The sequence below is a fragment of the Scyliorhinus torazame genome, chromosome 11 (assembly GCF_047496885.1).
Source record: "Scyliorhinus torazame isolate Kashiwa2021f chromosome 11, sScyTor2.1, whole genome shotgun sequence".
In the NCBI taxonomy this organism is placed as follows: Eukaryota; Metazoa; Chordata; class Chondrichthyes; order Carcharhiniformes; family Scyliorhinidae; genus Scyliorhinus; species Scyliorhinus torazame.
In genome coordinates, this window is record NC_092717.1 from 58,967,407 (window position 1) to 58,991,556 (window position 24,150).

Sequence of the window (24,150 nt, forward strand, 5' to 3'; positions counted from 1 at the left end):
ATGGGAAACCCCTCCCCTCAGCCCCATTAATCCGCCATATTTTGGAAAAAGCCAAGAACCGGACCTTTGGCATTATAAATGTCCGCAGCCACCATCGTTCCTCCCCCCCCTGGAAATGTAAAAGCCGACGCACTGGCTAAGGCAGGATCCAGGCATGGGTATTTTTGGAAGCCCCCCCCGAGAGCGCCCCAGTGAGTGCAGTTCAGGTCGCGCAGACTAGGATCGAAGATCTAGTAGAGGCCCAGAAGCAGGATAGCGCTCTCACTGAAATCGTGAAAGGGGAGTTTCCAGCCTCATACGAGAGGTACAGAAATACAATAACCACACAAGACGGTGTGGTGCTAAAGGACACCCTTTATGTAGTTCCTAAGCAGGATAGGAACCAAATAATCTGTTTATTCCATGATGGTCATGGACGCCAGGGAATCGAACCCACCGCAGCCCACCTCAAACAGCTTTGTTCGTGGCCTAATCTCAAAGAGGATGTATCCCATTACATTGAGAATTGCCTCATCTGCTCTCAGAACAACCCAGATAGATATGCCAAAAAGGCACATCTCAGCCACACCCGACCCTTTAACGGCCCCTGGACTAACCTCCAGATCGATTTTATAGGTCCATTGCCCCCTTGCAGGAATGGCTATAAATCTGTTCTGGTGGTCATAGACACTTTTACAAAGTGGGTGGAAGCATTTCCAGCTCGCACCAACACCGCAAAAACTACCGCCAAAATCCTAACCCACCACATCTTCACAAGATGGGGACTCCCCCGCAGTATTGAGTAGGACCAAGGTTCTCACTTTACGGGACGGGTCATGCAGAACGTCCTCACGATATTTGGCATAACCCAAAAATTCCACATTGCGTACCACCCACAGTCAAGTGGTATAGTGGAGCGCATGAATCGGACCCTAAAAACCACCCTTAGAAAAATGGTCCAGCAGAACAACACCACTTGGGATTCGGTCCTCCACTTTGCGCTGATGTTTTTGCGTAACACTGTTTCCACCTCCACAGGTTTCACCCCACACACCCTCATGACCGGACGCCCCATGAAAGGGACAGAGTACTTGTTGGGTTTAGACCTGACCAGCCCTGAAGTTACGGCACTCACCCACGAGAAAGCCGTTGAACAATTGCTTGTAAATGTAAAAACGGCTCAGTTAGCAGCCGCTGTTAGAAACTGGGTACTAAAAGAAAACAGAGCAAGGCCTGTTTTGATAAGGCAGTACATGCAACAGAGTATAATATAGGACAACAAGTGATGTTGTCTGTGTATAACCCCAGCACATTTCTGTCTCCGAAATACTCGGGTCCATACTCCATTACGGATAAAGTAAGCCCATCAGTATACAAAATCAAATACCAAAATGGTAAGACTGCGTGGTTTCACATAAACCAGCTAAAGGTTTATGGAGCACAGTCAAACCACAGCCACCACGTCATGCTTGACGCAGCAGACCAAACCCCGCCCACAGCCAACGTGACCACACCAACCCCCTCCACGTCCAGCCCAGACACGGACTCGCCCCCGACTCCACCCACACTCCGCCCCGGTATGCCCAGACTGCAGCAGCAGAGACAGCGACTGTGACTCTGACGACAGCCACAGCATGCCTCCCTACTATCCTGGTCCCACACCCAGCGACTCCGAGTTCGACTCCAGTGATCCCTTCCTCATCAGTTTCTTAAACAAACCACACCACCGAACCACACGGACGACCCCGACTTTATCCCCACACAACTTGACGAACGCCATTGGCACCGCGACAACTCCTACAGACTCGTCCGCAACGACGAGAGCAACCCCAACTCATACCACGCAGCCCTTTCAACATTATTTCTCTCCAGAATTTGGCACCCGAGAGAAGGGGACGACCCCGAGTCAGACCCCCAATCCGCCAACCCCTTTGCGACCCTGTTCGCAACAGAGAACGGAGGTGTCCACATGATGATTTAAGAGAGACACTTGGTGAAAAGTGTTGTCCTTCCTGATGGAACCTGCAGAATGTTTTGCGTTGTTTGTCGGTTTGTGTACATGTCGTTCGTCTGACAGGAGAATGGGTCTCACTGTCACACACCCATCCACCTGAAACTTTTGAGCTCTTTCCAAAACCCCCACCGCGGCCAGACGCCTGTTCAGTGGTACCAACTTATCTGCAGATACCTGGTCAACAGAGCAGACGCTTGTTCAGCGGAACTAGCTTGTCTGCAGACACTTTAGCTGATAACTGTTCGGCCACCAGACGCCCGTTCTGATTCGATGGTAGAAGCACAGCACCCAACGCTTGTTCAGAGGAACTAGCTTTTCGGCTGGTACTGGTCCAAGTGCCAGATGCCCGATCTGATTTGACGGGAGAATCACAGCAGCAACCCCACCATGATGACTACATTTTTGCCCGTTCTTGTCGGTTGCTCAGGCAGTGGAGAAAAGGCGTGAGACCCGCCCTGCCTGGGGACCCCCCGTTGGTCAAAAATGCTCGGGTAGGGGAGATACGGTATTGGTAGCCGTCCTACCCGGGGACTCCATCCAAATCTTACCGTCACGGCCCATACGCACCTCATTCGACCTTTTCCTTTCAAAAACAGTTTTATTTATTTAGGCAACCTTTGGGTTGCTGCCAAATGCTATTTACATCCAGGAACATTTGGATGATAAACTTAGCACTGGTCCACCATCGGGAAGTGTGCCGTGTCCTAACATTTGTTTTGAAACAAAAATGAGGGAGTCACATAGAGAGACCAATTATAAGGGAATAATTGACCCCGAAGGACAGACACTAACATACCGGATATTATACCAAGGTAGTTACAGATACTATGCTTGTTTTACAGAACTCCAGAAGCTCCAGGACCGGAGAAAACGGAGAACACAAAGACAGAAAAAGAAAGGACAGCCATGAGGACTTCTTTCATCGTGATCAAGATTTCTAGACTGAACATTTGGTTGCGCGGGAACGCGGGCCCCATTACTTCAAACCCCCCTGCCGTTAATGTTTCACTGCCCCACAATACCGAGGGCCCAGTCACCCGCCACACTGCATTATCCTGGTGTGCCAAGTTCATAACTTGGTACTCCCTGTCGTACGTTATTGAAGCACTATTGGCGTTGGCAATACTCTGCTGTGCAGTGCAGATTATGCGTCTCCGCAAGTGGAGAAGGAGTGCGTACCGCGCTCGAACCCCAGTATATCGGATCCAATCCCCTCTGTTCGGGTATGACCAGACCCCAGACCCCCGCGACCTATAATACAAAAATAAAGAACAAGCACTTGCGTTTTCCTGTAAATAAAAGATGTACAAAACTACCTGTAACAAGAAAAAAATGTATGATCCTGAGCTTGACTGCCAAGCCAGGAAAGAATATATGGAATGTTATGATTGTTGTTGTATGTTTTAGAGAGATAGGATGATGCAATGCTTGATGAGAGTATTTAGGTAAAATTAGAGGTTCCAAGTTTTTATTTTTTTTAGATGCATGCCCCTGCCTGACATAGCGCCCTCAAGAATTGTAAATGTTTGTGCATAGCTAGGGTCAGAATAGTGGCCATGTAGGAGGTGTCCCCCCAGTCAGGGAACGGAAAGGACAAAATTTATGTGATCCTTCACGCTTCGCGTTAGGATCACAAGGAGGGTCTGTAGCCACCTAAAATGGCTGATTCCCTATTAATTGGGCCAAAACCCGATTTAAAATGGCTAACCGAAAAGGCTGATGGGAAAAGCAGCCAACAGGACACAAACGGACAGCTGCAGACAGAATAGCGTATTCGGCTCTGGGGAAGTCGGCCCAGATCGATACTCAAGACTATTAGCAGCACATCAACCCAGACATCTGCAGTTTAATCGGCTATCCCCGGGAACAATTGCAACATATTAGCAATTGAATGCCGGGCCAGATCTGTCGGCGCCTGCAGTGGCCGAAACAAAGACAGGTGAACGACCACCCCCCGATCGAGGAAACGCCCCGTTATTGGAGCATATCGAACCCAGTGATTGGGAACAAGTCCAATTACTTGGGACTCAGGGTCAAGGGCCGCCCCGAGAGGCGGGAAGCCCCTGGGCCCTATAAAGTGAGGGGCCAAGTTCAGATCTCTCTCTCTCTCCCTTCTTCTCCTGCTCGCGACCTTCGCAAGAACATCAACCAGAAACTGTAAGTTTGACTCCAGCGATCACTACCCGATAAAGACTCCTAGCCATCGACCTGTATCAGCCTTTTGAATCCCGCGGGCCAGATCCGATTCGATAAGCCATTCGTTTCCCTGACCTGGTGGGCCCTTCCTAAAGTTAAGTATTGGCCAGTAGTGGTAGGTTTCGATATAGATAGTAGGATTATTGTGTAAGCATTAATTGTTGTATATGATAAATAACCGTTGATTTCAATCTTACTAAGCGGTGTGCTGACTTATTAATCATAACTCGAGCTTGAACCACGTGGCGGTATCAGAAAGATACCTGGCGACTCGTGAGCAAAGGTGACATAATCCGAGGTAATAAAACTAAGGCTAAAAAGAGCAACAGTGAAAAGTAGGAAGCTGTAAGGGGTAGGTAGTAAACAGCGACAGGAGGGAGTAGATGAGTAGTACTAGCAAGAGCAATGTGCTGGCAAGAGTTGTAAGTAGAAAGGGGATTTATGGACCAGTTAGGTTCAAGGCAGCCAACATGTTTTAAAAGTAAAAATTACAGGTCAGGAGTGTAACCCACCCTTATTTCATGGTTTCTTATGGAGAAGTGATTTTTAATTAGCATGCCATTTTTATAAACATATTGGTGCGAAACAGCTGTAACAATGGGATAGTATTGCTGAAGTAATCAAGCAAACTTTGTTACGGCAACACGTGGAACTCAAAAACACAGACAGAGTGAGCACAGTTAACTGCTGATAATCAGTCTCAGAGAAGTTTCTATCAGAAGATTTAATGTTGCCCATATTTTGAAGCAAATCATAATCTTATTCCTCAAGAACATAAATTTATAGGGGTGGCACGGTGGTGCAGTGGTTACCACTGTTGTCTCATGGCGCCGAGGATCCGGGTTCGAACACGGCCCTGGGTCACTGTCCACGTGGAGTTTGCACATTCTCCCAGTGTCTGCATGGGTTTCAACCCCACAATCCAAAGATGTCAGGGTAGGTGGATTGGCCTCATTAAATTGTCCTTTAATTGGGCACTTTAAATATAAAGAAATATAAAGAACATAAATCTATAATTGCCCCCTTATCACTTTGCTCTCTTGACCCACTCACTCACCGTTATCTTCTCCCTCACTTTCTCTGGCTCAATTCCCCCAAGGTATCGCCCATCTTTCAACCCTCCTCGCTCCCTCGAGCCGATTGCCCCACTCCCCAACCCCCTCACTATCTCCTACGCGCCATCTCTCTCAGCCCTCTCACTCCCTCGCCCTCTCCCAGACCCCTCCCGAGACCTCTGGGTCTAGTAAGGAGGAGGAATTGAAGGAAATCAATATTACTAAAAAGAAAGTACTGGAGAAATTAATGGGACTAAAAGCTGATTAATCCCCAGAGCCAGACAATCATCATCCCATGGTAATAAAAGGTGGCCAGGGAAATAGCAGATACGTTGGTTGTCATCTTCCAAAATTCTGCAGATTGGGGAGTGACAAAATGAGTGAGTAGGCAAATACATGGCAGGTGCAGTATAACGTGGACAAGATGAAGTTATCCATTTTGGACAGAGAAACAGAATGGCAGTGTATTATTTAAATGATGATAGATTGGGAAATGTTGATGTACAATGGGCCCTGGGTATTCTTGTACACCAGCCACTGAAAGTGAGTAGGCGGATGCAGAAAGCGGTTTGGGAGGCAAATGGTATGTTGGCCTTCATTGCAAGAGGAGCCGAGTACAGGAACAAGGATGTCTTACTGCAGTTGTACTGGACCTAGGTGAGATCACACCTGGAGTATTGTATGCAGTTTTGGTCTCCTTACCGAAGAAAGGATATACTTGCCATGAAGAGAGTGCAGCGAAGGTTCCCCAAACTGACTTCTGGTATGCAAGGATTGTCATAGGAGGAGCGATTGGGCCAACTAGGCCTGAAGTCTTGGCGTTCAGAAGAATGAAGGGCTCTATTTGAAATACATAAAATTCCGACAGGGCTGGACAGACTGGATGCAGGGATGACGTTTCCTCTGACTGGGGGGGCGTTTAGAACAAGGGGTCATGGTCTCAGGATACGGGATAGGCAATTTAGGACCAAGATGAAGAGAACCTTGTTCACTCAGAGGGTGTTGAACCTGGGCAATTAGCAACCACAGAAGGCTGTGGATGCTACGTCACTGGATATACTTCAGGAAATAGATAGCTTTCCAGACTTTAAAGGCATCAAGGGGTATGGGGAGGGCACCCGTTGATCGAGAGGATCAGCCATGATCATACTGAATGGTGGAGCAGGCTCAAAGGCCGAGTGAACTACTGTGTTCTATGTTTCTATGACCCCTTTTTACTGCCCCCTCCCAACCACCCCGACTTGCCGCTTCCTTTCCCCGGCCCCCTCACTACGGTCCGCTCAATTCTCCCCTCTTGCTACCCTTCTATTGACTCTTTTGCTGCTTCCTGCACACCTTCGCCGTCAGGGCCCTGGAAAAGTATGGCAACAGGTAAATAGTAAGGGGATCTGGAGAGGGGCAGTGAGCGGGAAACAGCAGGCAGGTTGACGAGTGAGAGAGGGAAGCAGGGCGAGAGAGAGAGAGAGAGAGAGAGAGAGAGGAAACAGCGAGGGCAAGGCAGGAAATAGCGAGTGGGATGTGAATCAAGAAAGTGGCACACCAGCTAGAGTGGCACATTGTTAAAGATCAAATGGTTCACAGATGACCAAAAGAGATTCATAAAATTCTCCATTAGCTATTTGCTATCCCGTGAAAATTCTGTCCACTGAAGCTGTACTTATCTTAAGCTGAAGCTCACGACAAATGTTCTTTTCAAGAGCAGAAAGGTTTAATGTTAGGGTTATATAAAACAGAACAGAACAGCATAGTACAGGCCCTTCAGCCCATGATGTCGTGCCGACCATTTATCCTAATCTAAGATCAACCTAACCTACACCCTTTCAATTTACTGCTGTCCATGTGCCTGTCCAAGGGTTGCTTAAATGTCCCGAATGACCGACTCCACCACATCTGCTGACGGTGCATTCCACGCACCCACCACTCCTGTGTAAAGAACCTACCCCTGACATCTCCCCTATACCTTCCTCCAATCACCTTAAAATTATGTCCCCTCATGACAGCCATTTCCGCCCTGGGGAAAAGTCTCTGGCTACCCACTCTATCCATGCCTCTCATCACCTTGTACACCTCTATCAACTCACCCATCTTCCTTCTTCGCTCGTGAGAAATGTCCTTGCTCCCTCAACCTTTCTTCATAAGACATGCCCTCCAGTCCAGGCAGCATCCTGGTAAATCTCCTCTGCACCCTCTCCAAAGCATCCACATCCTTCCTACAATGAGGCCACCAGAACTGGAGACAATATTCCAAGTGTGGTCAAACCAGGGTTTTATAAAGCTGCAGCAAAACCTCGCGGCTCTTAAACTCAACCCCCCAGCTAATGAAAGCCAACACACCATACGCCTTCTTAACAACTCTATCAACCTGGGTGGCAACTTTGAGGGATTTATGTAAGTGGACCCTAAGATCCCTCTGTTCCTCCACACTTCCAAGAATCCTGCCTTTTACCCGGCATTCAGCATTCAAATGCAACCTTCCAAAATTAATCACTTCACATTTATCTAGGGTGAACTCCATCTGACACTTCTCAGCCCAGCTTTGCATCCTGTCAATGTCCTGTTGTAACCTGCAACAGCCCTCGCCATTATCTACAACTCCACCAACCTTCATGTCATCGGCAAACTTACTAACCCACCCTTCCACTTCCTCATCCAAGTCATTTATAAAAACCACAAAGAGCAGAGGTCCCAGAACAGATCCCTGCGGGACACCAGTGATCACCAACCTCCAGACAGAATACTTTCCATCCACTACCACTCGCTGTCTTTTTTCGGCCAGCCAATTCTGTATCCAGACAGCCAGATTTCCCTGTATCCCTGACCTTCTGAATGAGCCTACCATGGGGAACCATATCAAATGCCTTACTGAAATCATATACATTACATCCACTGCCTGACCTTCATCAATGTATCTCGTCACATCCTCAAAGAATTCAATGAGGCTTGTGAGGCTTGACCTGTCCCTCACAAAGCCATGCTGACTATCTTTAATCAAACTATGTTTTTCTAAATAATCATAAATCCTATCTCTCAGAATCCTTTCCAGTATTTTGCTCACCACAGACGCAAGACTGACTGGTCTGTAATTCCCAGGGATTTCCCTATTCCCTTTCTTGATCAGGGGAACAACATTTGCCTCCCTCCAATCATCCGGTACTACTCCAGTGGAGAATGAGGATGCAAAGATCATCGCCAACCACGCAGCAATCTCCTCCCTTGCTTCCCATCGTAACCTTGGGTATATCCTGTCTGACCCAGGGGACTTATCTATCCTGATGCTTTTCAAAATTTCCAGCACATCCTCCTTCTTAATACCAACCTGTTTGAGCCTATTAACCTGGTTCACACTGTTCTCACTAGCAACAAGGTCCATCTCTCTAGTGAATACTGAAGCAAAATATTCATTTAGGGCCTCCCCTATCTCCTCAGGCTCGAGGCACAAGTTCCCTCCACTATCCCTGATCGGCCCTACTCTCACTCTGACCATCCACTTATTTCTCACATAAGTGTAGAATGGCTTGGGGTTTTCCCTAATCTTTCCCGTCAGGGCATTTTCATGCCCCCATTCCAGCTCTCCTAGGTCCATTTTTGAGTTCCTTCCTGGCTACCTTGTATCCCTCTAGAGCCGTGCCAGATCCTTGCTTCCTCAAATTCATGTAACCTTCCTTCTTCCTCTTGACTAGAAGCCCCACTTCTCTTGTCGTCAAAGGCTCCTTTACCTTACCATTCCTTCCTTGTCTCAGTGGGACAAAACTATCCAGCACTTGCAGCAAGTGCCCCTTAAACAACCCCACATTACTGTTGTGCATTCCCCGGAGAACATCTGTTCCCAATTTATGCTCCCCAACCCCTGTCCAATAGCAGTATAATTTCCCATCCCCCAATTAAATACCTTCCCATACTGTCTGCTCCTATTTCTCTCCATGACTATGGTAAAGGTCAAGGAGTTGTGGTCACTGCCATCGAAATGCTCTCCCACCGAGATATCTGACACCTGGCCTGGTACTTTGCCAAGCACCAAATCCAATATGGCCTCCCTTAGTTGGCCTATCTACATATTGAGTCAGGAATCCTTCCTGTACACACCTGACAAAATCTGCTCCATCTAAACTATTTGCAATAAAGAGGTTCCAGTCAATATTAGACAAGTTGACGTCACCCATGACAACAATTCTGTTACTTCTGCATCTTTCCAAGATTTGCCGTCCAATCTGTTCCTCCATCTCTCTGCTGCTATTGGGGGGGGGGTCTATAGAAAACTCCCAATAAAGTGACTGCTCCTTTCTTGTTTCTGACTTCCACCCATACTGACTCAGTAGACAACCCCTCCTCGACTACCTACTTTTCTTCAGTTGTGATGCACTCTCTAATTAACAGTGCTACTCCCCTCCTCTTTTGCCTCCCTCCCTATTCTTCTTAAAACATCTAAACCCCGGAACATCTAACAACCATTCCTGCCCCTGTGAAATCCATGTCTCCGTAATGGCCACAACATCGTAGTTCCAAGTACTGATCCATGCTCTAAGTTCATCTCCGTATTCCTGATACTCCTTGCATTCATGTTGCAGCTGTATAGAACCTTAGTTAGGCCACACTTGGAGTATAGTGTTCAATTCTGGTTGCCACACTACCAGAAGGATGTGGAGGCTTTAGCGAGGATTCAGAAGAGATTTACCAGGATGTTGCCTGGTATGGAGGTCATTAGCTATGAGGAGAGGTTGAATAAACTTGGTTTGTTCTCACTTGAGGGGTGACCTGATCGAAGTCTACAAAATTATGAGGGGCATAGACAGAGTGGATAGTCAGAGATTTTTTTCCCCAGGGTAGAGGGGTCAATTACTAGGGGGCATAGGTTAAGGTGCGAGGGGAAAGGTTTAGAGGAGATGTACAAGGTAATTTTTTAATTTTTTTTTTTTTTTTTACACAGAAGGTAGTGGGTGCCTGGAACTCGCTGCCGGAGGTGGTGGTGGAAGCAGGGGCGATGGTGACGTTTAAAGGGCATTTTGACAAATACATGAATAGGATGGGAATAGAGGGATACGGACCCCGGAAGTGTAGAAGATTTTAGTTTAGATGGGCAGCGTGGTCGGTGCAGGCTTGGAGGGCCTGTCGGTGCTGCACCTTTCTTTGTCTTTGAAACTGACGCACTTTAACCCATCCCACTGAGTGCAACTTTGCCCTATCAACTGCCTATCCTTCCTTACAGACTCGCTGAATACTATTTCTTTACTTTCAACAGCTACCCTACCCTCTGATCCGTAGCTCTGGTTCCCATCCCCCTGCCAAACTAGTTTAAACCCTCCCAGAGAACTCTAGCAAACCTCCCGCCCAGGATATTGGTGCCCTTCCTGTTTAGGTGCAACCTGTCCCTCGTGTACAGATCCCACCTTTCCCAGAAGGCATCCCAATGATCTACATATCTGAACCCTTCCCTCCTGTAGCCATGTGTTCAGCTGCACTCGCTCTCTGTTCATTGCCTCTCTAGCACGTGGCACCTGTAACAATCCTGAGATTACTACTCTGCTCGTCCTGCTCCTTAGCTTCCAACCTAACTCCTGAAAATCACTTTTTAGATCCTCATCCCTTTTCTTAGTTATGACGTTGGTGCCAATGTGCATCACGACTTCTGGTTGCTCCCCCTCCCCCTTAACAATCCTGTAGACTCGATCCGAGATATCCCTGACCCTGGCACCCGGGAGGCAACATACCTTCCGGGAGTCTCGTTCGTGACCACAGAATCTCCTAGCCATTCCCCTAACCATTGAGTCTACTATTACTATCGCTTTTCTGTTCTCCCCCCCCCCCCCCCCTTCCCTTCTGAGCCACAGAGCCAGGCTCAGCACCAGAGACCTGGCCACTATGGCCTTCCCCTGGTAGGTCCCCCCAACAGCATCCAAAGTGATATACCTGTTTTGAAGGGGAACGGCCACAGGAGATCCATGCACTGTCTGCCTGTTCCCTTTCCTTCATCGACTGCAACCCAGCTACTCTAGTCCTGAACCTTGGTTGTGGCAACCTCCCTATAACTCCTCTCTTTCATAACAAGTTTGGAGACAATAAGGAGTGAAAGTAATTACTGAAATAGTCATGTACCATGTTTTTTTAGCCAATTAAAAATAAGTTTATTTACAGGAGTTTAAACTCTATTTCTCTTTGACCTATAAAGCTTCCTAAAGAGGACCGTTATGGAATGCTTTCATTGAGAATTCAGAATCAAATTATCAGCACATAATTTAAAAGACATGTCTAAAAAAGAAATCAACAGCCTCCAATATCCAACCTTTCCCCACTGCAAGTCTCCTCCCTGCTGGTGCCAATGCTCCTGCTGAAGGAACCTTCAAATGCACCATCCTGTTCTTTCTCCTTCCGAACCTATCCTCTAGGTTGAAATCAATCTGCCTCTCAGTTTTTCCACCTCTTAAAACTTTTTTCTCCAGGAAATCAAAACTGGAATTCCCAACTCCCCTTGGTCCTCTACAATAAGCCCAACACTGCAATCACAGCTTCCAAATTTGCAGCTCTCTGCCAAACTTGCAGGCACCAAGCCTCAAAAAACCAGCTTGACCAATGGGTAATCTGCCCAAATGTAGCCTGCAGCCTCCCCCTCTCCCCTCCCCTCCTCATCTGCATTCAATTTGGAGACATCAGCCCAAACATGACGAAACATTGCCGAAATGTTTGCACTGAGAAAAAAGTTGATAACGGATTACCTTAACATCAGTTTGAAGGTTGGGGGTGTCCTAGGGCCACATGTCCTCGAGAACTTTCAAAGTCCAGGTTTTAGTTCTTTTGTGCTTATATTTCCTTTAGTAAAAAGTTTTACAACACCAGGTTAAAGTCCAACAGGTTTGTTTCGATGTCACTAGCTTTCGGAGCGCTGCTCCTTCCTCAGGTGACCTTTCCTTTAGGTTAGCTTGCCCTGTTTGATCTTCCTGGGCCTGGAGGTTTGGAAAGGGTTGTTCCGAACACTGCTGGTTTGCTGGTGGACAAGACCTAAATCAGAATACCGACATCTCAGCAATTGAAGATCTGTTTTTAAAAAGTCAACAGCAGCATAGGTTTTAATTGGCCCAGGATTCAACTGGGGGGAGGGAGAGAAAGAGAGATACTAAACACAGCAATTTAGAAAGCTCTCAAATTTGCACCAGGGAATAACGCGCCCTCGGCAAACCCCCAGAGTTAACTCCTGGGTGCAGAGATTAGCAAGTAGTTCAACAAAAAAGGAAAGCAAGTGGCGCAGGGCTTCAAAAGGAACACCAAAGTAACATCTTCAGGAAATTGAGCAGCGACGTTACAAAGTGAGGGCGGAAGTTGTTTTTTTTTTAAGTGCAGGCTGTTCCCTTCACCGGAGATCTTGGCCAGGCGGCTGGAGAGAAGAGGGAGCACCCCCACTGCTCACAAGCAGTGAGAGGCAGGGGATCAAGATCCCGGTCTGGGCTGAGCTGCTCTGGGTTGCGTTGGGCTGGTTTCCCCTGGCTGAGCTGCTCCTACCCGAGCTGGGTTGAGCTGTGCTGCTCTTGACTGGGCTGGATTGAGCTGTGCTACTCCTGGCTGAGCTGGACTGGTTGTGCTCTACTGCTCCTGATGAGCTGCTCTGGGTTGAGGACTGAGCTGAGCTGATTAGGGTTGAGCTGCTCCGAGCTGAGTTGCTGAGTGTTATCTCAGCTCCTCAAACAACCCCGCAGCCAACACTCTGCAGCCACGTCACTGCCAGGAAAACATAACTTAAAAAGCAGCCCAGCATCAACAAACCACACGTGCAACTTTCGATTCCGAAACATGAAGCCATAAACAACGCCCCACCCCCTCCTCGCAACCATTGCATTTCGTCAGAAAATCTGAAAACTCGGTTTCACTTTCCCGAAACCCGCGGTCTGGTCAGTGCGAAACTGCTCAAAACTTGAGGAATTAAAAATCGTCATTGTGCCTCGCAATTGCGTTTAAAATCCCTCCCAGAGACACACCTTCAGAGGAAAGATTCTCTTCAAACCAAAAATATACACCCAAGCATTCAAGGGGAGAACATTTTTCTCCGGCCCATCACAACAACTTGCATTTATCTAGCGCCTTTAGCTTTAGTAAAATGTCCCAAGCTGCGTCAAGAGGCTGAAGGATTTACATTTGACACCGAGCCACATAAGGAAATATCACCAGTGACAAAAGGCTTGGTCAAAGAGGCAGGTTTTATGAAACATCTTGGGAGTGGCAAATAGCTTTAAGGAGGGAATGGAATTCTGAAGGCTGAGAAACGGGAAGCATAGCCCCTCTTTTTGAATAACTTTGGGTATAATTTCATTGTCAGTTTAGCTCTGATGCAGAGTATGTTTTGACTTTTACATGGCCACTAAATTTGTGCAGCATTGCAGCCCAGTCTGCACCAAGAGCTAAGTAGAATGACACATTTACACCAAGTGAGTGGAGGGGTCTTGGGATTTCACTCCGTGATCATTAAAGAATGATGAAGGATATGACAGAAGTGTATGGCTCGAAGGTTACTTGGCTTTGAATCATGAAGTATGTCCTTGTGGCCTTATTGAACTTTGTAGACTAGTCATAATAATAATTCTTCATTAATTAAATCTATTAATAAATTCCAGAGATGTTAGAGACGAGTGCTTTGCAAAAAGAATGCAAAATTTGGGAATTTTGTGGAAGTGGAGCTCTTGGATAAGTTGTATCAAACAGAAATTTAACCTACGAGTCTGCGCCGACACTCCGAAAGAGCACGCTACCTAGGCCCACTCCCCCGTCCTATCCCCGTAACCCAGGACCGATGCTACTAAGTGGTAAGTAGATGAAATCTTCGGTGAAGGTATGGGTTATATCGGGGGATAACTTGCAAATATAATTTGACCTGAATAGCACCCACTGAAGCCTGCATTGGAGTCAGGGAGTGAGAATCCCTGTTCACCATTTAGAATGTCGGCCCTTTTTGGTATAGGGGGACTCCTAAGAATAGTGGTGAGTTTTCAACAACAACCTTCATCCAACAGGTTCCATTGGAGGAGTGTGTACGAGGACCAAAGGGACCCAAAACCATTTCCTCCATTTTTGTCAGCATCAAACAGGTAAGAGAAAATGGTGGGTCCCGAAGGTTCTCCCCGTGGGTCCCGAAGGTTGGCCGGTTGGTAAAAATGGGTCCCTGGACAAAAAGTTTGAAAAACACTGGTCAACACCGTTAGATCAGGAAGTGGTGCAAGTCTGGTTCGTGGCCAGGGACAGGAAGGTGTGATGACAAGTTGTGCAAGTAAGGGCACTCCACAAGCAGTGGCAGACAAGCCTTGGCCTTTATTCTTAACCTGCGTCAGGGGAAGGGAGGGTGCTGGTGAGCTCCTGAGAGAGTGAGGGACCCAGCTGTGAGAACCTCTTTGTTACTGATGCTGCCAATTTGGACCCCATCATTAAACAAGGGCAGGACAGCCCCAACACCATCAATCTTGCCACGCATGCATAGAAACAACACCTGCTGTAGAAATTCAGCACAGAAGGAATCCAGGACTAAATGTGTCTTGGATGGCCCGACCTGGGACATAGGACAAGGGTCCAAATTACAGGGTGGGCCTGGAAGTTCCCTGGGGTGTTCAGCACCCTGTCCTTATCCAACAGTTAAACAGTTCTTGCTGCCAGTCTGGATAAGGGCAAAGTCTGTAGAGTGGATGAGCAAGCTGCCCATAGCACCACAGTAAAGGAGGCCATTCAATTGGATGGAGTGAAAAGGAATTGGATGTGGTAAGGAACAGTCCAGTCAGGGGAATAAAACTGTTCTGCAGATCTGAGACCAGGAATTACAAACGGTGTGTTGCCTGCTTGGTGCCATGGTTAAAAACATCTCCCTGAAGCTAGTAAAGAACTTAATGGAAGAGAGAATTCAGTTATTCACATAGGAACCAACAACAATGGGCAGAACAAGGACTCAGTCTGCAGTGACTTGAGGAGCTAGGTCCAAATTGAAAGCAGAAATCCTTAACTGGATTACTACCAGAACCGTATGTGAATTGGCATGACTCAAACAGTGATATAGGAGAGAGAGTTTTTAAGTCACCAATACTGGGGAAAGGGGAGCAGTTTCATTGAGGCTCCACCTAAGTCAGGCTTTGTCAGAGGGAGGTCATGCCTAACAAATTTGATTGAATATTTTGGGCATGTGACCAGGTGTGTAGATGAGCGTAGTGCAGTTGATGTAGTTTACATGGATTTCAGCAAAGCCTTTGACAAGGTCCCACATGGCAGACTTATAAATAAGGCAAATGCAAATGGGTTACAGAGCAACTTGATAAGATGGATTCAAAATTGGCTTTGATGTAGGAGACAGAGGGTGATAACAGACAGCTACTTTAGTGACTGGAAGCCAGTGTTCAATGGGGTACTACAGGGATCTGTGCTGGGTCCCCTATTGTTTGTCATTGTCATTTATATTAATGACATAGATGACTATGTGGGGAGGTAGGATCAGTAAGTTTGCGGATGACACAAAGATTGGCCGGATGGTTAACAGTGAGGTTGAGAGTCTTGGGTTACAGGAAGATATAGACGGGATGGTCAAATGGGCAGAAAAGTGGCTGGTGGAATTTAACACAGAAAAGTGCGAGGTGATACACTTTGGAAGGAATAATGTGACAAGGGAGTATTCAATGAATGCCATGACACTGGGATGTTCTGAGGAACAAAGGGACCTTGGTGCATTTGTCCATAGATCTCTGAAGGCGGAAGGGAAGGTTAATAGGGTGGTGAAAAAGACATATCACTCGAGGCATAGATTTCAAAAGCAGGGACGTCATGTTGGAGTTGTATAGAACTTTGGTGAGGTAACAGCTGGAGTACTGTGTGCAATTCTGGTCGCCACTTTATAAGAAGGATATGATTGCACTGGAGGGGGTGCAGAGGTAATGTACCAGGATGTTTTTTAAAAATTCAGCTGGGCCAGCATTTATTGCCCACCCCTGAAGATTCAACCACATTGCTGTGGATCTGTAGGCGAGACCAGGTAAGGACAACAGATTTCCTTCCTAAAGGCCATGAGTGAACCAGATGGGTTTTTACAACAATTGACAATGGTGTCATTGTCATCATTAGACTTTTAATTCCAGATTTTTATTGAGTTCAAATTCCACCAACTACCCTGGTGGGATTCAAACCCAGTTCCCCAGAGCATATTAATCCAGTGAAAATACCACAATGCCACTGCCTCCCCCTCCTGGGATGGAACATTTAAGTTAGGAAGAGGTTGGATAGGGTTGGGTTGTTTTTGCTGGAGCAGAGAAGATTGAGGGGTTACCTGATCGAAGTGTACAACATTGATGAGCTTGGACAGGGTGGATAGGGAGCAGTTGTTCCCCTTAGTTGAAGAGTCAGTTACGATGGGACACAAGTTCAAGGTCAGGAGCAGGAGGTTTAGGGGGAATTTGAGGAAAAACCTTTTTGCCCAGAGGGTGGCGGCGGTCTGGAATGCGCTGCCTAGGAGGGTGGTAGAGGCAGGTTGCTTCACAGCCTTTAAAAAGTAACTTGATGAGCACTTGGCACGTCTTAACAATCAAGGCTATGGGCCAAATGCTGGCAAATGGGATTAGGTAGGCAGGTCAGGTGTTTTTTATGTGTCAGTGCAGACTCGATGGGCCGAAGGGCCTCTTCTGTGCTGTATTATTCTGTGATTCTGAGATCAGCGTCTTAGTATCTCAGGGAGTTGTGGAGGGGGTTTTAGGTTAGGGCAAATTTATAAATCTAAAGAGAAAAAGTAAAGTTCATGATAACGTACCAATCTCGGTAAAGATAAGCAGAGTATAATAAGAAAAGACAAAAATTGGAATGGTAATAGTGCAACAGTAAATAAGGTCAGATCAGGGAAAAATTGTAAAAAGTTCAGATAAAAAGGTGTTTTATCGGAATGCAGGGAGCATTCCTAACTAGATAGATGAATAAATGGTACAATTGGAGATAAATAGGTTTGTCTTTTTACAGAGACATGATTCCACCATGATCAACATTTAAGGGGAAATTAGAGATAGGGGGTGATGAAGCAAGCTGGGAGGAGGTTCCAATGGGGGTTAAACACCACAGAGACCCATTGGGCCAAATGATCTGTTTCAGCACTGTGTTTCATAGAATTTACAGTGCAGAAGGAGGCCATTCGGCCCATCGAGTCTGCACCGGCTCTTGGAAAGAGCACCCCACCCAAGGTCAACACCTCCACCCCATCCCCACAACCCAGCAACCCCACCCAACACCAAGGGCAATTTTGGACACTAAGGGCAATTTAGCATGGCCAATCCACCTAACCTGCACATCTTTGGACTGTGGGAGGAAACCGGAGCACCCGGAGGAAACCCACGCACACACGGGGAGGATGTAGACTCCGCACAGACAGTGACCCAAGCCGGAATCGAACCTGGGACCCTGGAGCTGTGAAGCAATTGTGCTATCCACAAGGCTACCGTGCTGCCCCTATACCGTGCGTTCTATATAATTTTATTCCTGATCATCAATTCCATTATTTTACAACAAAAAGGAACTCAAGCCTGTTTTCTCACACTTGTTGAATATTGGCAAGACATTAGATTATTCCTGACATTCTGATACTCCCTTCGAATATCCAATGGCTCTCTAATACAGATTACCAGTGCTTCACTTATTTTAGAATTCTTGGGATAAATAGGAATGAATTTTCTTTCGAGCCCAATAACTTGTTGCATACTTTCACCTCATTTCAATTTAATTGGGGTCTCTTTGTTTAGGGACACATTTGTTACTTTTGTTCATCCTCATGAATATTTGGAAATAATCTCGTGTATTATTTCCAATTTTGTGCTCCTTCTGAGTTTCAAAACCATTTACATTTTCACAATTTTCACTTCTTCTCTGACTGCCGGCTTGCTCAGGTGGCACGCAAATAATTCATTATTACTCTTACAGAGTCGCAGCTGCTAGCTTTTTCTTTGAGGTCTCTTTCTGCCTCACTTATCGGCTTTTAACATGTTTTGACTATGCTCTTTGACCTTTCTGCACGTAAGACTTGTTGAAGAAAAGTGAGTTGCATTTTTACAGCACTGTTTACAATCATAGGACTTTGTAAAGAGCTTTACACCCATTTTTTAAAATATAAATTTAGAGTGCTCAATTCTTTTTTTCAATTAAGGGGCAATTTAGCGTGGCCAATTCACCTACCCTGCACATCTTTGGGTTGTGGGGTGAGACCCACGCAGACACAGGGAAAACATGCAAACTCCACAAGGACTGTGACCCAGGGCCGGGATCGAACCCGGCTTTACACCAATGAAGTATTTTTGGAGTGCAATTACTTTTGAAGGGCGGGATTTTCCACGCAGCCTTGCCACGAACCCGCTATTGGCCAGCGGCAGGATGTTCTGGTCCCATCTTTGTCATCGAGATTTCCCATTGAATGCATCTCACTGCCGGGAAACCCATGGCGGGGGTGCATAGTCGGCAGATCGGGCAGATCCCGCCAGCGTGAACGGTGCACCAAATGTATATAATAACAAATAGCAATGACATAATGACCAGATAATCAGACCTTTCAGTGATGTTGACTGAAAGATAAATATTGGTCAAGACACCTTGTACTCACCATTTTAACTCTCTAAGTTGTTTGCTGATTAATTTACAGTCACATTTGTTGAGTCTGAGCTCACTGGTTTAGGGAATGCATTGATCTTACATGCACATAATTATATGTTTAGAAGTTATCCATATGTACTTGCCACTGAAAAGTTAAACCACCTCCATCAATAGTACCCTTGCTTCATTTTAAAATTTTGCTCCTAGCTTTTCTATTTAGGTAGGCAGGTCAGGTGTATAAATACTTGTAGCCACAGTATTTATGTGGCTGGTCTAGTTCAGTTTCTGATCAATGGTGACATACAGAATTTTGATAGTTTAGGATTCGGTGATAGTAATGGTTCAGTTTGAGTTCCACCAGGGCCACGTAGCTCTTGACCTCAGTACAGCCTTGGTCAAATATAGATAGAAAATGCGGAATACCAGAGGTGAGGTAAAGGGGACCGCCCTTGACATGAAGGCGCCGCGTCAAGGAATTCTAGCAAACGTGAATCGAGGGAAAAAAATCCACTGGTTGGAGTCGTGCCTAGCACAAAGGAAGGCAAGTTGGAAGAAAACCTTCTTAGCCATAGGATGTAGCTGCAAGTGTTCCACTGGGTTGTGTCCTAGGCCCAACCATCTTCAGCTGCTCTCCCACTACTATAAGGTCAGAAGTGGAGATGTTTGCTGATGATTGCATGGTGTTCAGCATTATTCACAACTCCTCAGATACTGAAGTAGTCTGTGCCCACATGTAACAAGAGCTGGATGACATTCAGGCTTGGGCTGTTAGAGAGTACAAACGGTGCCAGGCAAAGACCATCTCCATCGAGAGAACCCAACCAGCCCCCCACTAATATCAACAATATTATCGTTGTGAATTCCCCACATCAACATCCTAGGGGTTACAGTTGATCAGGAACAGAACTGGAGCAACCATTCAAATACAGAAGCTGGGAATTCAGTGGGGGTTACTCACCTCATACCTCCCCAAAGTTTGTCTACCATCTACTAGGCCCATATCAGAAGTGTGATGGAGTTTGAGTGCCAGCGCGGCGTGTGCCGATGTGGGGTCCATCTCGTCATTCCGTGTCAGACGACAGGAATTGTCACGGTGCCAATGTTTCGTGTTCTGTAGGGCGGTAGGGGCAAGGTGGGGTGTTGCTATCGTCGGGTGGTGGGACAAGTTACGGTAACGGCAAATAAATTGTCTCTAAGGGGCTGAACATATCGTGGTCGGTGTCACTGTAATGACTGGGGCATGGTCTGTGTTTCCGTTGTTAGGGTCTATCAAGGGCATCTGTTGTGCTGTCGCTGATGCTATCGCTAGCAGCCAAATCAAGCGTTAGGGTGAAATTTAACTCTGGGGACGAGGTCAAGGTCGTGTCTGTGGACGTGCTGTCGTTGCTGGGGGAGGGCGGGATTTGGTTGTCAGTGGGCGGGTCTCCGTTATCTGCCATTGCCAATGAGAGGTGGTGCGAGTGGCTGCGCTGCGTTCCATAAACCTTAGGCTGGTTTACATGGAACCATCCTGACTTTCCATTAGGATATGTGATTTTATAAACTGAGGGGCTTACTTTGTCAGAGATTGAATAGGGTCCTGCAAATTTAGGGGAGAGGAATGAGCTGTGGTTGTAGAGGGAGATCATGACTTGCTGTCCGACTGTGTACTCTGTCGGGTGTACTGTCTTATCAAAGCAGGCCTTATTCTGCTATTGTTTAGCGCCTAGTCGAACAGCTGCAGCGAGCTGTGCTGCTTTAATATTCTCCAACATGTTTTGGACCGCTTTCTCGTGGGTCAGGGCGGGGACTGCAGGGCTGGCCATAATCAAGTCCAAATAAATACTCAGTACCCTTCATGGGTCGTCCGGTCATGAGGGTGTGGGGGGTGTAACCTGTTGAACTCGACACCGTATTTCTAATAAACATCAGTGCGAATGGGAGCACTGTGTCCCATGTTGTATTCTGCTGCTGTACCATTTTCCGAAGTGTGGCCTTTAGTGTCCGATTCATGCGTTCCACAATGCCGCTGGACTGCGGGTGATGTGAAACTTGTTTTATGCCAAAAATCGTCATGACATTTTTCATGACCCTGCCTGTGAAGTGCGAACTTTGGTCCAACACAATACTATCGGGGTGTCCCCATCTGGTGAAAATTTGCTCAGTTAGAATTTTTGCCGTGGCTTTGGCCATATTTGTTCGTGAAGGGAAAGCTTCTACCCATTTCGTGAATGTGTCGATGACAACCAACACATATTTATATCCATTTCTGCAGAGGGGGGGGGGGGGGGTGTTTACCAATATAGTCTAACGGCAAGTTTGTCCACAGGCCATTTACAGGGCGGGTGTGTCTTAGCTGGGCTTTCTTCGCATATCTGTCCGGGTTGTTCTGGACGCAAATCAAGCAATTCTCAATGTAATGAGATAAGCAATTCTCAATGTAATGAGATATGTCGGTTTTTAAATCAGGCCACCAGCAGAGAGGTCTGAGGTGGGCAAGGGTAGAATCTATCCCTTAGTGTCCATGTCCGTCATGGAATTTGCAAATGATCCCGTTCCTATCCTGGGTGAGGACTACATAAATACCATCTTTTAAAACGATTCCCTCATGGATCGTTAAAGAACCTTTAAACTTTTCGTAGGGAGCTGGGAAGTTTCCTTTTAAAATTTCCTTTAGTGTCTCGTCTTCTTTCTGTGCCTGGGCTAAGTCTTGAATGTTGGTCTGTGAGACCTGAACCGTGTGTACTGGGGCACTCTCGGGGGGTTGCAAAAGTTGCCATGTCGTGAGCCTGCTTTCTCTAGGGCGTCTGCTTTCACGTTACCGGGTGGGGAGGAACGATGGTGACTTCTAACTTTGACTATTCCGTAGTTTCTACCTTTCACTGTCTGGAGGATGTGTTTGAGTAATGGTGCTGAGGGTAGGAGTTTTCCGTCGGTGGATATAAATCCTCTAGAATCCCACAGGGGCAGGAATTCTGTCAGGCTGTTGCAGACATACAAACTGTCTGAATATATGTCTGCTGGGGTCGGGAACGAATCTGGTTGCTGGACGATGTAAGCGATGGCTGCTAACTCGGCTGCCTGCGAACCTAAATGTCCAGGCAACTTTAATGCGATCTCTTCTAAAGCGAGTCCCTGCACGTCCTCTACATAAATCCCACATCCTGTCATTCTTTTTCCATCAAGGACTGTGGAGGAGCCATCTACATAAATTTTCAAAGCTTTGTCTGTGGGCTAGGTCGTCTGTGGTCGGATGCCTGTCTTTTTCGGTACCTACTTGGGAACAAAGGGGCCTGTGCTGTGCTTGGGTGCAATGAGCTCGCACTCATGTGGGGTTCCTGCATAGTGTAAATTGTCGGCCAGAAACGTGTGCGTTTTATCCGTTTTACGGTAATGTTGCATCTTTGTAGGAGTAGGGTCCATCGCGCTGCTCGAATTTGACTTACTGTGCCGTCTTTTAGTCTGCCGTCTAATGAAAGCTGTGCTGGGGTGTGCTCGGTCAGAATGGTTATGGGGTTGAGTCCGGTTATGTACGTGAAGTACTGTACCGCCCAGAAAACTGCTAGCAGGTGCCTTTCGCAGGCTGAAAATCCCTGCTCTACTGGATCTAAAACGCGTGAGGCATAAGCTACGGGTCCTAAACAATCGTGCCTTTCCTGCAGGAGTACGGCCGAAAGGGATCGGTCGGTGGTCGCTACCTCTATCGCATATGGGGAATGTGGATCTGGGGCTTGCAAAGCGGGGGCTGTGCTCAGGGATCAACGCATCCATGACATCCATGTGCTGTGGAAGCCATTTCCATGGGGCCTGTTTCTTAAGGAGCTCGGAAAGTGGGACTGCTTTTGTGGCGAAACCGTCTATGTGGTTCCTGCAATAACCAACCAGTCCTAAAAATGACCGGAGTGCGGTAACGTTTTGGGGCAAGGGCAATTTTATAATCAAATCTATCCGTTTCTGTTCTATTTCACGCTTACCATGTGTGATAATCGTACCTAAATAAGTGACCTTTTCCTGGAGAATTTGGGCCTTCTTGGGGTTAATTTTGCATCCAATTTCTGTGAGGAGTCTTAATAATTCCGAAAGAAGCAAAATTTGCTCTTCCTTGGTGTCAGTCTGTAGGAGCAAGTCGTCCACATACTGAACAAGGCATTCAGGTCGAGAAAATTTTGATAAGCCGTTCGCCAATTGTCTGTGAAAAATGGAGGGGGAGTTGTGGAAACCTTGTGGAAGGCACGTCCACGTGTACTGCTGTCCCTGGAAAGTGAACGCAAACTTGTACAAAGAACAAAGAAAAGTACATCACAGGAACAGGCCCTTCGGCCCTCCAAGCCCGTGCCGACCATGCTGCCCGACTAAACTACAATCTTCTACACTTCCTGGGTCCGTATCCCTTTATTCCCATCCTATTCATGTATTTGTCAAGATGCCCCTTAAATGTCACTTTCGTCCCTGCTTCCACCACCTCCTCTGGCAGCGAGTTCCAGGCACCCACTACCCTCTGTGTAAAAAAACTTGACTCGTACATCTACTCTAAAGCTTGCCCCTTAAACCTATGCCCCCTAGTGATTGACCCCTATACCCTGGGGAAAAGCCTCTGACTATTCACTCTGTCTATGCCCCTCATAATTTTTTCAGGTTGCCCCTCAACCTCCGTCGTTCCAGTGAGAACAAACCGAGTTTATTCAACCTCTCCTCATAGCTAATACCCTCAATACCAGGCAACATTCTGGTAAATCTCTTCTGCACCCTTTCTAAAGCCTCCACATCCTTCTGGTAGTGTGGCGACCAGAATTGAACACTATACTCCAAGTGTGGCCTAATTAAGGTTCTATACAGCTGCACATGACTTGCCAATTCTTATACTCAATGTCCCAGCCAATGAAGGCAAGCATGCCATATGCCTTCTTGACCACCTTCTCCACCTGTGTTGCCCCTTTCAGTGACCTGTGGACCTGTACACCTAGATCTCTCTGACTTTCAATACTCTTGAGGGTTCTACCATTCATTGTATATTCCCTACCTGCATTAGGCCTTCCAAAATGCATTACCTCACATTTGTCCGGAAGACCTTCCAAAATGCATTACCTCACATTTGTCCGGAGACCTTCCAAAATGCATTACCTCACATTTGTCCGGCACATTTTGTCCAGTGGAATGGACCAAAAGCCATTGCTGATGTCCAAAACAGTGAAACATTTTGACTGGAATCCCTGTTTCAACATGGCCTCGGGACTCGTGGCAACGGTGGGGGCTGCTAACAGAGTCACTTTGTTTAATTCCCTATAATCGATGGTCAGTCGCCATGAACCATCTGATTTCCGTACGGGCCAAATCGGGGCATTGTTCATTGATGCTACGGGT

At 46.8% G+C, this 24,150-nt stretch overlaps 1 protein-coding gene across 4 annotated transcripts in view; it reads right to left on the minus strand.

Moving 5' to 3' along the window:
* LOC140385300 (TPR and ankyrin repeat-containing protein 1-like) overlaps positions 1-24,150 on the minus strand; it is a 218,146-nt gene that overhangs the window by 167,080 nt on the left and 26,916 nt on the right. The window contains exons 1-2 of one of the 4 annotated variants that reach the window (XM_072467322.1): positions 13,206-13,222; positions 11,952-12,234 (exon numbers count right to left, since the gene is read on the minus strand). The exons of 1 other annotated variant lie outside the window; for it this stretch is intronic. The gene's annotated coding sequence lies outside the window, so the exon portion shown is untranslated. Of the gene's footprint in view, positions 1-11,951; positions 12,959-13,205; positions 13,223-24,150 lie in introns of those variants that run through there. 2 more of the 4 variants (XM_072467320.1, XM_072467319.1) reach the window with 2 other exon arrangements.